The 13344-nt window shown below is 43.5% G+C and overlaps 1 pseudogene; it reads right to left on the bottom strand.

Moving 5' to 3' along the window:
- Positions 1–10329: 10329 nt before the first annotated feature.
- On the bottom strand, positions 10330–12059 carry LOC130034153 (platelet-activating factor acetylhydrolase IB subunit beta-like; annotated as a pseudogene).
- Between the last annotated feature and the right edge of the window lie 1285 nt (positions 12060–13344).

The following is a 13344-nucleotide window of genomic DNA, read 5'->3' as shown; positions in this document are numbered from 1 at the left end:
AGTGCCCATTGTGTTCAATCTATAGTCTACTTTTAGTGTGCAGCTCCTATCACAAGCAGGTCCTCCAACCACACTTTACCTGGTGTTCCCTTCTCTATCTGAGATGCCTCTTCCTCCAGCATGTGAGGTCAGCTTCCAAGTCGTGGAGCAAACCTCCTGGTACTTATTTTTACTATTCTTGGGTGCTAGTCTCCCAGTCTGTTACTTTATATTCCACAGATGAGTGCAATCTTTCTATGTCTGTCTCTCCCTTTTTGACTCATTTCACTTAGCATTATACTTTCCATGTTGATCCCCTTATATGCAAAGTTTATGACTTCATTTTTTCTAACAGCTGCATAGTATTCCATTGTGTAGATGTACCAAAGTTTCTTTAACAAGTCATCTGTTTTTGGGCACTTGAGTTTTTTCCAGAATCTGGATAATGTAAACAGTGCTGCAATGAACATATAAGTGCAGATGTCGCTTTGACTATACTTTTTTGCCTCTCTGGGATATATTCCCAGGAGTGGTATTGCTGGTTCAAATGGGAGCTCAATTGCTAATATTTTGAGAAGCATCCATACTGTTTTCCAAAAGGGCTGAACCAGTCGGCATTCCCACCAGCAGTGTAGGAGGGTCCCTTTCTCCCCACATCCACGCCAAGAGTGGTTGCTTTTGTTCTTTTGGATGTGTGCCAGTTTCTGTGGTGTGAGGTGGAATCTCATAGTTGTTTTGATCTCCATCTCCCTGATGATTAGTGATGAAGAGCATTTTTTCATGTGCCTTTTTACCATTTGTATTTCTTCCTTGAGAAAGTTTCTGTTCATTTCATTGCCCCATGTTTTGATGGGGACAAACTGGATTACTGTATTTTGAGTGATTATCATAGTATCTGGCTGGAGCGATAGCACAGCAGGTAGGGCATTCGCTTTGCATGCAGCCGACCCAGGTTCAATTCCTCTGTCCCTCTCAGAGAGCCCAGCAAGCTACCAAGAGTATCCCGCCCACACAGCAGAGCCTGGCAAGTACCCATGGCATATTCGATATGCCAAAAACAGTTAACAAGTCTCACAATGGAAACGTTACTGGTGCCCGCTCAAGCAAATCAATGACCAACGTGAGGACAGTGCTACAATGCTACATCATAGTATCTGGCTTATGGCATTTGTGCCAAACAGTGCAGGAAACATCTTCAAATCTGATATCAGGGGGTATGGTGCCGCCAGCAGATCAATCTGTGCCTGTGAGGTGAGTGCATCAGCAGCCTGATGGTGCTTTCAGACTTCCAGATACCCCAAAATTGCTGCTGTGCTTTTGTCCAGACTCCAAAAACTTGGGGCAAGGTTTAGCAAGAAAGTAAATGGCCAAAAGTTAGGTATGTGGGAGACATACCCACAAACCACTTCCGGCTCAGCTGTATAATTGGAGGCAAGGCCTCCCTGGTTCCTGATCAAACTGCTTAACAGCCATGATCCCAGAGACTCGGAGAAAAATTTCAGTACCCAGCGGCTTTTGGCAGAGATGAGTCCGGACCTTGCAATGGGTTACCAGCACCGGGCCACCCCAAGGGGGAAAGGGTGTTGTCCCTCAGCCTGCTCCCCCTTGGCGGCTCGGTGGCTGCCATCCTACAGAGGCCATAGGAAAGTCAGGTTTGGGCCCACAGTGACAAGACACGTGGGGCCTCACAGGATGGGCTGGGGCTGGGCCTTTCCTCCCTGCCCCAATGAGACCCCAAGTTGCTGCCCACAAATGGCCTCTCTGGCTCCAAATCAAGCTGCTTAATGGCCATAATCCCATAGACTAAGAAACAAATCTCAGAACCCAGCGGCTTTTGGTAGAAATGCATCTGGTTCCCGCAGTAGGTTACTGGTGCAAGGCCACCCCAGGTGGGAATGGGTTTTGTGCCTTGGCCTATTCCCCCTGGCGACTTGGTGGTCGCCATCCTCCAGAGACCACTGGACAGTCAGGTTTGGGCCTGCAGTTACAAGACAAGCGGGGCCTCGCTGGATGGGGGTGGAGCCGGCCCTTTCCTCCCCACCCCAATGAGACTCCAAGTCGCCCACTGCCCACGAATGGCCTTTTTGGCTCCTGATCAAGCTGCTTAATGGCCATGATCCCAGAAATTCAGAAACAAATCTCGAAACCTAGCAGCTTTTGGCTGAAATGCTTCCGGACCCCACAGTAGGTTACTGTCACCAGGCCCCCCAGGTGGGAAATGGTGTTGTCCCTCCGCCTGCTCCCCCTCGGCAGCTTGGTGGCTGCCATCCTCCAGAGGCCATTGGACAGTCAGGTTTGGGCCTGCAGTGACAAGACACGCGGGGCCTCATGGGATACTGGTAGAGCCGGCCCTTTCCTCTCCACCCCAACGAGACCCCGAATCACCGCCCACGAATGGCCTCTCTGGCTCCTGATCAAGCTGCTTAATGGCCATGATCCCAAAGACTAAGAAACAAATCTCAGAACCCAGCAGCTTTTGGCAGAAATGTGTCTGGTCCCCGCAATACGTTCCCTGCACCAGTCCACCCCAGGTGGGAATAGGTTTCATGCCTTGGCTTGTTCCCCCTGGCAGCTTGGTGATCGCCATCCTCCAGAGACCAGTGGACAGTCAGGTTTGGGCCCGCAGTGATGAGACATTTGGGGCCTACGAGATGGGGGTGGAGCCGGTATTTTCCTCCCCACCCCAATGAGACCCTGAGTTGCCACCCATGAACGGGATCTCTGGCTCCCATCAAGCTGCTTAACGGCTATGATCCCAGAGACTCAGGAACAAATCTCGGAACCCAGCAGGTTTGGGCAGAAATCCCTCCAGATTTAACTGTTAAAATTTTGGAATTCCAAAACCATATGTTATTTATAACCAGAAATAGAAAACAAATTGTCTACTGTTGCCTTTTCGGCAGATCTGAGTGTTGGGGTAAAATTCCAAATAATAATGGTGGGTCTGGAGTCAAAATATTGAATATAATCAAAGTAGAGGAAGCATAATGTGGAAATCATCTGCCCCAGAGGTAGGGGGAGAGTGTGGAATGAGGGGTATACTGGAATTTTTGGTGGTGGAAAATGGTCACTGGTGAAGGTACGGGTGTTTCATTGTATGACCGAGACTTAAACCTGAAAGTTTTGTAACTGCTCTCATAGTGATTCAATAAATAAAATTATAAAAAGGGAAAAAAATCTGGTATCAGAAAGTAGATAGATCACTCATCACCAGCATCTTTATTATTCAATCTGGCTTCAACATATGTGGATCCATGCTGTGGACCATCCATTCCTAAGATTCAATATTCATTGCTTCCAAGTGGAGGAATCACCTGATATGTGAACTAAGCAGCAGAATGTGAAAATTTCCCATGAAAGGGTCATGTTTTACTGACTTTAGAATAATAGTCCCTTACTCTTCAGTCAAGAAAAATCCAAAAGTCACTGTACTCTGCTGAGGGAAAAAATTCAGTGGATGGCAGTTTAGATTTTTCCAAAATTGGTACATATTTATCCTACATTTGTTAATATCTATCAGTGATTTCTAGATGTTGTGGCTTATTCAAACACAATTTGTGTTGTTACATGCTAAAAATGAATTAAAATATAAGGTATTTATACAGGTACAAACAAATGTCAAGAATCAACATTTTGTCTTTAAACAAAACAGGACATCGCAGCAGATAAGAACAAAGATTTTTTTTAGTTTTATAAAAATATTCTGTCAAAACAACTAAAGTGAAACAAAAAAACGTTTAAATGTGATCAGGGTGATGAAGCAATATTGTCCTGAAAGTGATTCTACCGTATCTGAAAATTACCTAATTTGTGAATTTCTTCCACAAAAAGCCCTTGGATCTCAAAACAATTTCATAATCAGAGACAGTCCTCAGGAATTACCAAAAAACAAACAAGCAAACATAAAAGACACAAACTAGATATAAAATTTGTTCTAATAAACCAATGGTCTGATCACCATATGTGTGTATATCTACAAGACATAAATGAAACTGGTTGCCTATTTCAGGAACCAAAGGTCCATTAAATACTGAAAGGGAAATTTTAAAAATCACTATAACACAAAGGAATGAAATGCAATTCAGAATCAATGTCTTTGTTAAACTGCCTGTGTGATTTCATTTGTATCAACTTTTCAAATCATCTCCTTTTTTAAAAAAAAAGAATCACCTGTTGTTAGGGCTAGAGGACTAGTATAATAAGTTAGGCCAAGTGGCTTGCATGTAGGTAGCCAGGGTTGGATCCTCGCTACTGCACATAGTTCCCCAAGTAGCATCAGGATCCACCACCCAAACACAGAACTGAGAGTATATCCTGACCACTCCCAGCACAACAACAACAACGAAACACTGTTCATTACCAAACAATGAAATAACATAAATAATCTGCAAAAAATATTTTACCCAAAGTGATAGATTAAGAAACTGTTACAGACCTACTTTTAGCAGGTCTGGATCACAATATATAAGGGATGTGTGAACTGCTGAAGAGGTAAATTATGGGGACAAGTTGATAAACGAAAGTAGTTTTCCTCTAGCTGAAAAAAATTTCCCAGAGTCAGAACCAGTTTTCAGCCTCTTTAAGATTGGAAAAAAATGGGGCTAGAGCGATAGCTCAGTGGGAAGGGCATTTGCCCTGCACGTGGCTGACCCAGGTTCGATTCCCGGCATCCCATATGGTCCCCCGAGCACTGCCAGGAGTAATTTCTGAGAGCAGAGCCAGGAGTAATCCCTGAGCATCGCCGGGTGTGACCCAAAAAGAAAAAAACACATAAGATTGGAAAAAATGATATTAAGTGATCTTTCTAAAATATTTTTAATAATAGGCAAAAATATTTTTTAAATCAGAGTATCATCAGAGGGTGATGAAAGTCAGTACTTCATGACAAAAGTATGATTCATCAACAAAATAAAATAAGCATAGATGTATATGCTAGTTATAAAATAAGTTCTAATATATATTTTTAAATGACAGATCCACAAACAGTAATTGAAATATATTTAAACACAATATTATAGATCAGATCAACAGGAATGATTCAGGATACTTGAATGATAACGGCTTAGTATTTCTGTGCTCTTGATTTATGACATCATTCAAGACAATTTTTGGTAAAAAGAGTGGGATTAATTACTATGTTTAGCACCTTTATCTAACATGGTTCATTGTATCTTCAGAATTTTTCTAAAGCATCATAGTCCACAGCAAAATTTATTTCACTTGTATGCCTTAGCACTTTATCAATAATCTAGAACCCAAAAACATGCTGGGTGGGGGTGTGCATGTGTGAGTGTGTGTGTGTTTATTTGCATGTGTGCATGTGTGCGTGTGTGTGAGAATGCATGTAGACTGACTCATTAGCAGATAGGCCCAAGCACTACAAGAATTTGATATAAATAAAATAAGAAGACAGTACATTGTTATGCATGCTCCATTAAACCTTGCCTTTTTTTAATTGCAAACACAGTTCAAAGTGCTCTCAGATTTATTATGTTGGAAAATTAAGCTCATATTTCTCCATTTAATTAAAGAGACAGATATACCTTTTCCAATATTTGTCATTTTTAAATGCACATTGCATACCCTAAATGTCATCGAAGACAAATAATGGTTTATACCATGACACCCTTGATATAAGATTAAATTCAATAGAATTTAATCTTCTAAGGAAGTCAATTTACTGTACAGTCTAATGTAAGGAGAATACAACTAGAGGTCAATCTAATGTGGAAAATTATTTGCTATTAGCCTCTGAGATATGCATTCATTTTCTCACAAAAATGTACGAATGAGCCTTTCCTTAACAGACTTCCAAAACAAATTTCCTATTGATTTGGTAAATGTTTCTTGATAAAACTTAAAATGTGTAATCCTGAATAGTTACACTGACGGTTGAGAAGATTTTATTTTCATTTAATGTTTTGTTTGGAGGTTCTAGCAGGGGAGCGCAGCTACTAGTATACCCTCGACCAAAGACCGGTCCGTCTTTATCGGGGAAGGCCATCCTCTTCAACCAAGCGCACAGCTTCGGGAGGGACGCACATGGAGCGGTGAGGGAGGAAGGGGACACCCGCCTAGCCAGTCAGATCAGCCGAATCAACCCTGGCGATCAATGGGGTGACAGATGTCGCAGCCAGATCACCCTCACATCCATCTCAATCTCAAGGCCGACCTAGGCTGCCACAACGAAGGAAGACAAAAATGATCGTCTGTACTTTCAATGCACATACGCTAGCATCAGATGCATCCATCGAGGACCTGATGGTACAAGCGCGAATGATCAAGTACGACATCATTGGTCTGAACGAGACAAGAGGGCACGAATCTCACCATGCTGTTTTCGACACTGGAGAAGAATTGTTCCTCGGAACATGCGATAAAAGAGGAGTTGGAGGCGTCGGTGTCCTCGTCAACACAAACTTGGCCAAGAGCATTGATTCATTCGAATGCCTAACAACCCGAATCGGACGTTTACATTTGAATAGATGTGGCTCACTGCCTGCAGTTTCTATCTTCGTTGTCTACGCATCAACATCTCATTACGATGAAAGAGAAATCGAGAAGTTCTACATGGAGCTAGAGAAGTTCTATGAAGAAGACCACACCTTCTACAAGATCATTGTGAGTGATTTTAATGCCAAGATAGGACCAAGAAGATCAGCTGAAGAACTTCACATTGGGACCCATGGCCTAGAATGGAACTAACAGGGTGAGAGACTGTCTGAGTTCATCATGTCGACCAAGACCATTCATGGTAACTCACAGTTCCAGAAGGCAGAATCTAAACGATGGACATGAGAATCTCCCGGTGGACGATTCCACAACGAAATAGACCACATCATATTCAATCAACGGTTTTGCCTGACCGATGTCGCTGTTGTCCAAAAATTTCGAACGGGATCGGACCACCGTCTCCTTCGTGCAAAATTCTACTTCACAGAGCGGGGAGAAAGGGCTGCAAAGTTCAAAAAGAGAACTCCCAGAATGACCACCAACTGGGAACTCTTTGGTACTATTGTGGCAACATGGGAAGATGCCATTGTTGACAACATTGACGAGGAATACGATCGACTGGATCAGCACCTCCATGAAAGTGCTAGGAACGCCAAGAGAGAGATAGCCACAAAAAATCGCCTATCTTCGAAAACTCTTGAGCTAATTCGCCAGCGTGGTTTGGTGCATGCCTCAGGCAACCGAAAGCTAACGTCTGAGCTCGCAAAGTAGTGCAGAGATGCAATAAAGGAAGACCTCAAAGAGAGAAGATCAGAAGTACTGGTAGATGCGGCAGAAGCCAGGAAAAGTATTCGTAACGCCCGCCTGTCCTTCGCCAACTACAAGACCAAGATGACTACCCTCTGACATCCTGATGGATCCATCACATCCTCCAGAACAGCAATGGAGAAGATTATCCATGACTTCTACTCAAATCTCTTCGATAGCCATGTCCACTTGCCGACATACCAAATTCCACAGGATGGATATGTCATTCCCAAAGTTATCCCTTCCGAAATCCGACACGCCATTTCGTCGGTAAAGAAACAAACAGCACCCGGCCCAGACAAGGTCAGACCTGAACACCTGAAGAACCTGCCGTCAGTACTCATCAATACACTGGCTCGGCTCTTCACTCGCTACCTGTCTGAATGCAAGGTTCCGTCCCAATGGAAAACCAGCAGGACCATACTACTGTTCAAGAAGGGAGACATCCATGACATTGGCAACTATCGCCCGATCTGCCTATTGTCTGTCATCTACAAGTTGTTCACTCGAGTCATCTTAAATAGGATTGGCAGAACACTAGATGAAAGACAACCATGCGAGCAAGCCAGGTTCCACAAAGGATTCAGCACCATCGACCATATCCACACGATAACCAAGCTCATTGAGGTTTCTCAGGAGTTCAAGATGCCGCTCTGTTTAACGTTCATTGATTTAAAGAAGGCCTTTGATTCTGTTGAGACGGAAGCGGTCATTGAAGCCCTAGCCAATCAGGGCATTCAAGCCCAATACATCAGGATCCTCCGTGAGCTGTATTGCGGATTCACTACCAGGATCTCACCATTCTACAAAGAAGTGATCGTTGATGTCAAGGAAGGGGTGTGGCAGGGTGATACCATTTCACCGAAACTCTTCAGTGCCACCCTCGAGAACATCATGCGACGACTGGAATGGGAAGGAATGGGAGTGAAGATAGATGGTCGGCAACTACACCACCTCCGCTTTGCTGATGACATTGTTTTAATAACACCAAACATCCACCAAGCGGCACAAATGCTGGCCGACTTTGACCGTGAGTGTGGAAAGGTCGGACTACAGCTGAATCTTACGAAGACAATGTTTATGAGAAACAGCCTCGTTCCTGACGCCCCATTCGCTCTCAACAGAACGACCATCTCCGAATGCAACAGCTATGTGTACCTAGGTCGAGAGGTCAACATGACAAATGACCTGGCACCCGAGCTGTGCAGGAGGAAGAGAGCGGCTTGGAACGCCTTCAAGAACGTCGAAGAAATAGCTAAGAGGACGAAGAACCTCCGGCTCCGGGCACATCTCTTTGATTCCACTGTTCTTCCTGCATTAACATATGCCTCAGAGACCTGGGCCCTATGCAAACAAGATGAGAACGCTACTCAGGTCTCCCAAAGAAGAATAGAAAGAGCTATGCTTGGAATATCACGTTTCACTCAAATGAGAGAAAGAATCCGGAGTTCTGACATCCGTCGACGATCAAGAATCAGGGACGCTGTCTCATTTGCCAAGGTGTCAAAAATCAGATGGGCCGGTCATGTAATGAGATTTAAAGACGACCGCTGGACTAGAGCTATTACCAACTGGATTCCACGGGATGTCAAAAGATCGCGTGCCACCCACCTACCAGATGGTCAGACTTCTTTGTCAAGATCATGAACGATTGGTTTGAGGCCCTTCATGTTCCCGGAGCGAACAGATGCCATTGGGCTACACTAGCACGCGACAGGGACAAATGGAGACGTTACTGGCGCCCGCTCGAGCAAATCGATGACTAATGGGAAGTTAAGCGATTTTTTAAGTGAATGTTTAATTTTGGGTCACATTCAACAGTGCTCTGAAATTACTTCTGACTCTGCCCTTAGTGATAACTCCTGGTAGTTCAGGGAGGACAATATGGGATGCCAGTGATGGACCCTGTGTAGTCCGTGTGCAAGGCAAGAACCCTACCTGCAGTACCACCTCCAGAGCTCCCTCCCCAGAAGATTATTGAATTGTAGCCTTGCTATCAAACGTCAAGATGTTTTATAAATGGATTTAAGTGATGTTACATAGGTACACATTTCATAAAAAGTCCTTGTAACCACCACTTCACCCATATGAGGCTATAATTCAGGCAAAAAAGATAGCAGAAAGGATAACAGGAATTAATTCAATTTAAAAAGACATAATGATTCCGTTTAGTGCTCTAGTTCAATTTACCTTTGTAGAGTGGGTATGGTCAAAGCAGCTCAAGTTTTCTTTTTCAATTTTTAAAAAATATTCTTATTGAATCAGTGTATTGAGAAGTTAAAAAGCTCTTCATGGTTAAGTCTCAGGCATACAATTTTTCAACAACAATCCCATCACCAATGTCCATTCCCTCCACCAATGTCCAGTTTCCCTCCTGTCCCCCAGCCTGCCTCTATGGTGGGCACTGTTTTCCTTTTCTTCCCACCCTCCCCCTATTTTATGCAGTTGTTTCCAATACTGTTACTGATAGGATATCAACATGTATGACACTTTACTTCATTTCAGGACCTAATCCTGGTCCAGAATGATCTCTATTATTGTTGTAGTGGGGCTGGAGCGATAGCAGAGTGGTAGGGCATTTGCCTTGCACGCAGCGAACATGGCTGACCAAAGTTCGATTCCTCTGCCCCTCTTGGAGAGCCCGGCAAGCTACCGAGAGTATCTCGCCCGCAAGGCAGAGCCTGGCAAGATACCCGTGATGTATTCGATATGCCAAACATAGTAACAACAAAGTCTCCAATGGAGACGTTACTGGGCCTGCTCAAGCAAATCGATGAACAAAGGGAGGACAGTGACAGTTGTAGTGATCTATTTCCTGAACTCTCACATCTGCCCACCACCCCCTCCACCAGTGGCAAGTTTCCTACTAAACACCAGTTTTCCTGCTCTTTGCTGCCCAGGTTGTTAAAGCCTATAGTACTTCTAGACAAAGTATGTAAATGAACATTTTGAATGTAATGTTTAAGAAGCTCAACCTGCATCCAGAATAATTTATATGTAAGGACAATTTTTATTTCATTTGAGCCCAATGTGTTAACTGTGATGTGGTTCATGTGTGTCTAGAAGAAACTGGGACACCCCAACTGAAACTCAGTAAGGTCTCTGGCATTCCCATACCTTTATGATTTGATCAATGTTACCAGTCACCATATAGCAGGCCATCTTACCAGCATCCAAGAAGAAAAACTAATCATGCAATTTGATGGTCTTGACGTATCACCTGTTCTTAAAATTCCATACACGTAAGGTCTCGTCATCTGCACAACTTATGATGAAGGTCCCCAAAGTAAGAACTAGGACCCTGAGCACCCAGTTATCATGACCCACTAGGGTCATAAGGTTCTTGTCATTGCCGACATCTCACATCTTAATCATTTTATCTCTGGGGCCAGATATTATAAAAGGTCCAAGTTGGCCACATTTTTCAGTATCAGCACCCAATGCTTTCACAATGGAAGGATACACACTTTCTGGAATCCAAGAAATGCATTCTACAACATGCTCATGTTCCTGAAGGTCAGTCCTGCGCTACATAGTTGCTAGAACCCAAACACGCACAGTGTGGTCATGGGAACAGCTTGCTATCAATGTGCCATACTGATTGGATCACATCATATGTATTCACTTTGTGTGGCCAGTGAATGTCTTCACACAGTAGCTAATGTGTATATCCCACATCTTTCTGGTTGTATCCCATGAGACAGACACTATATTATCTCCATTGGGAATGAAGGCCACCAAAGAAATATCGTGATCATGGCCAAAGATGGTTCTCATGCAGAAATAATTCTGAAAATCCCAGTTTGATGATTGAATCTGCAGAGCAGGAGGCGAGCAGTTCCCCGCTGTGGTCAAATGAAATATTCTAAACAGAGTTGGTATGGCCTTTCAGAGTTTGTTCCAAAGCTCCAGTCTCATAATCCCAGTCTTTAACTGTAGCATCTTCTGAGGAAGGAATGTTAATAGTGAATACGAGATGAAAAATCACTCAAGTCACTGGGCTTTTGTGTCCATTCAATGCATATTTTTCAGTAACAAGGGGAGCCCATTCTATCATATCTTAATTCTGTTCAAAGCACATATTTGCTTTCAGTTCTTTTGCTTGGATTAGTTTTAATTCTAACTCCATAACCTTCTTCTGTAATCAAGTAATGTATTTCCATTTCTTTTCCAAAGGTCCCACAGACTTATCTAGTTCTCGATCATATCCAATTCAGCTTCCGTTTTAAAAACAGAATATGCCTGTTCAAAGCCATTTGAACAAAGGTAATCAGCTATGGCTCTACTGAGTTCTCCTCAATGTCTCGGGGTCAGTGCCATGTTCTTAGGAAACACAAATTCCCTTCAAATCCTGATTTATAATCCAATACACCACTGATTGAATTCTAAACATAATAATTTTTTCTTCAGAAATTAATCCAATATACAATCAAGAGACACCCAACAAATAAGGATAATTCCATGATCATTCTGCACCCTCAGTCTCAGCAGAGCCTCTTCCCACCCTTGCTTTTATAGAGTAATGGGAGACTGGCAGATTTAGAGGGAAAGGAGGAAGGATGGAGAGAAAAAACAAGGAGGACAGAGCCCTGGGCTCAGTTCCTGAGATGGAATAGGCAGTAGAGCACAGACTCCCAATAATTTAAAGGACCTAAGACCAGCCCTGATTTTTCTCCTCACACACACCAGACCACTTCCATCCTTCCTTCTCTCACTGCCTAGACTATGCCTGATGGTCTCTGCTTCTCTGATCTCTTACTAGGTATCTCTGTGTCCTGACTCCCTAGCCACAGAAACTCTAAAGTTCCACTGGCTATCATGCCCACTATTTGCCTGGGTGCCATCTTAGCACACCAACAGCCCTGGTCCAGAGACACAGCAGTGAGTACCAGAAAACACTACAGAACCAGAGATCCCTCTGGGACCCACACCAAGCCAATATCACCGGGGAATCCCAGATAGAGCAGGTGCAGTCTCTCCACCTACTCCAGATGGAATCCAGGTGACCAAGAGCTTCCACAGCAAGGCCCAGGTATGCAGGTTCAGGACTAAATCTGTATGCCGCATGGTGGCAGAGAACCTGGGCCGTCCTCTCCAGGTCCCCACCTGCGCAGAAGACTGGCTGTCATGCCCACAATTTGCCCCTGGATGCCATCTTATCACACCAACAGCCCTAGTTCAGAGACTCCAAATTGAATCCCAAAATGGATTAGTGCAATACAGAGATGTCTCTAAAACCAAGCCATTTATAAAATATATATAAAATATATAAATTTACATTTACAATTAAGGCCATGCAAGCTCTCATGATATTCAAAATGAGCCATGGAAAATATATATTATCTAGCATATGCCCCTGGCAGTTAGGCTTGTATGGTGTTGGGAAAATTCAAGCAAAACATAATACCCAAAATGAGAGAGAGAGTATTGGGGAATATTGGAGAAATTGTCCGCCATAGAGGCAGGGTGAGGACTGCAATGTGTGTGGGGAGGGATACTTGGGACATCAGTGGTGGAAAATGTGCACTGATGGAGGAATGAGTGTTTCATCATTGTATGGCTGAATCTCAAACATGAAAGCTTTGTAACTCTATCTCACGGTGATACAATAAAATAAAAAAAGTAATGTAGAGTTCATGTCCAATTCAACCAGCTTAATAAATGGCTGAACAAATAGCAGCATTCCTACATTATTTTAAAAAATGAAATTTAAAAAAAGTTACTTCTTCCTAGCTCTTCTTATAATCCCCTAAGCACATGTCCACAAGAGGCCTCGGTAGACATCTGTACCTGAGTGTTCATAGATGTTTTAGAGTTCCTGTCTTCTTCTCAGGATATTTTGTTTCCCTGAGGATATTGCCCCATCCAGGAGGCCTCACAGGCCTTTGAGGCTGAAGCCTGCAGTCAGCCTCCTCACCATGGCACCCAAAGTATGTGACTGTGACATCACTAAACATGTTTCCAGGAGCCTGCTGCTATGGTTGCAGGTCGGTGCTCAAGCTTAAATGGGACATCACCTCTCCTCCCACCAGAAGGACTTTGTCCTCTGTAGGATAAGAGGTTCTAAAGTCAAATAAAATCATAAATTTCCTTAGTTCTTAAGGA

The sequence above is a fragment of the Sorex fumeus genome, unplaced genomic scaffold (assembly GCF_029834395.1).
Source record: "Sorex fumeus unplaced genomic scaffold, SorFum_2.1 ptg000058l, whole genome shotgun sequence".
In the NCBI taxonomy this organism is placed as follows: Eukaryota; Metazoa; Chordata; class Mammalia; order Eulipotyphla; family Soricidae; genus Sorex; species Sorex fumeus.
This window is presented reverse-complemented; position numbering and strand designations above follow the sequence as displayed.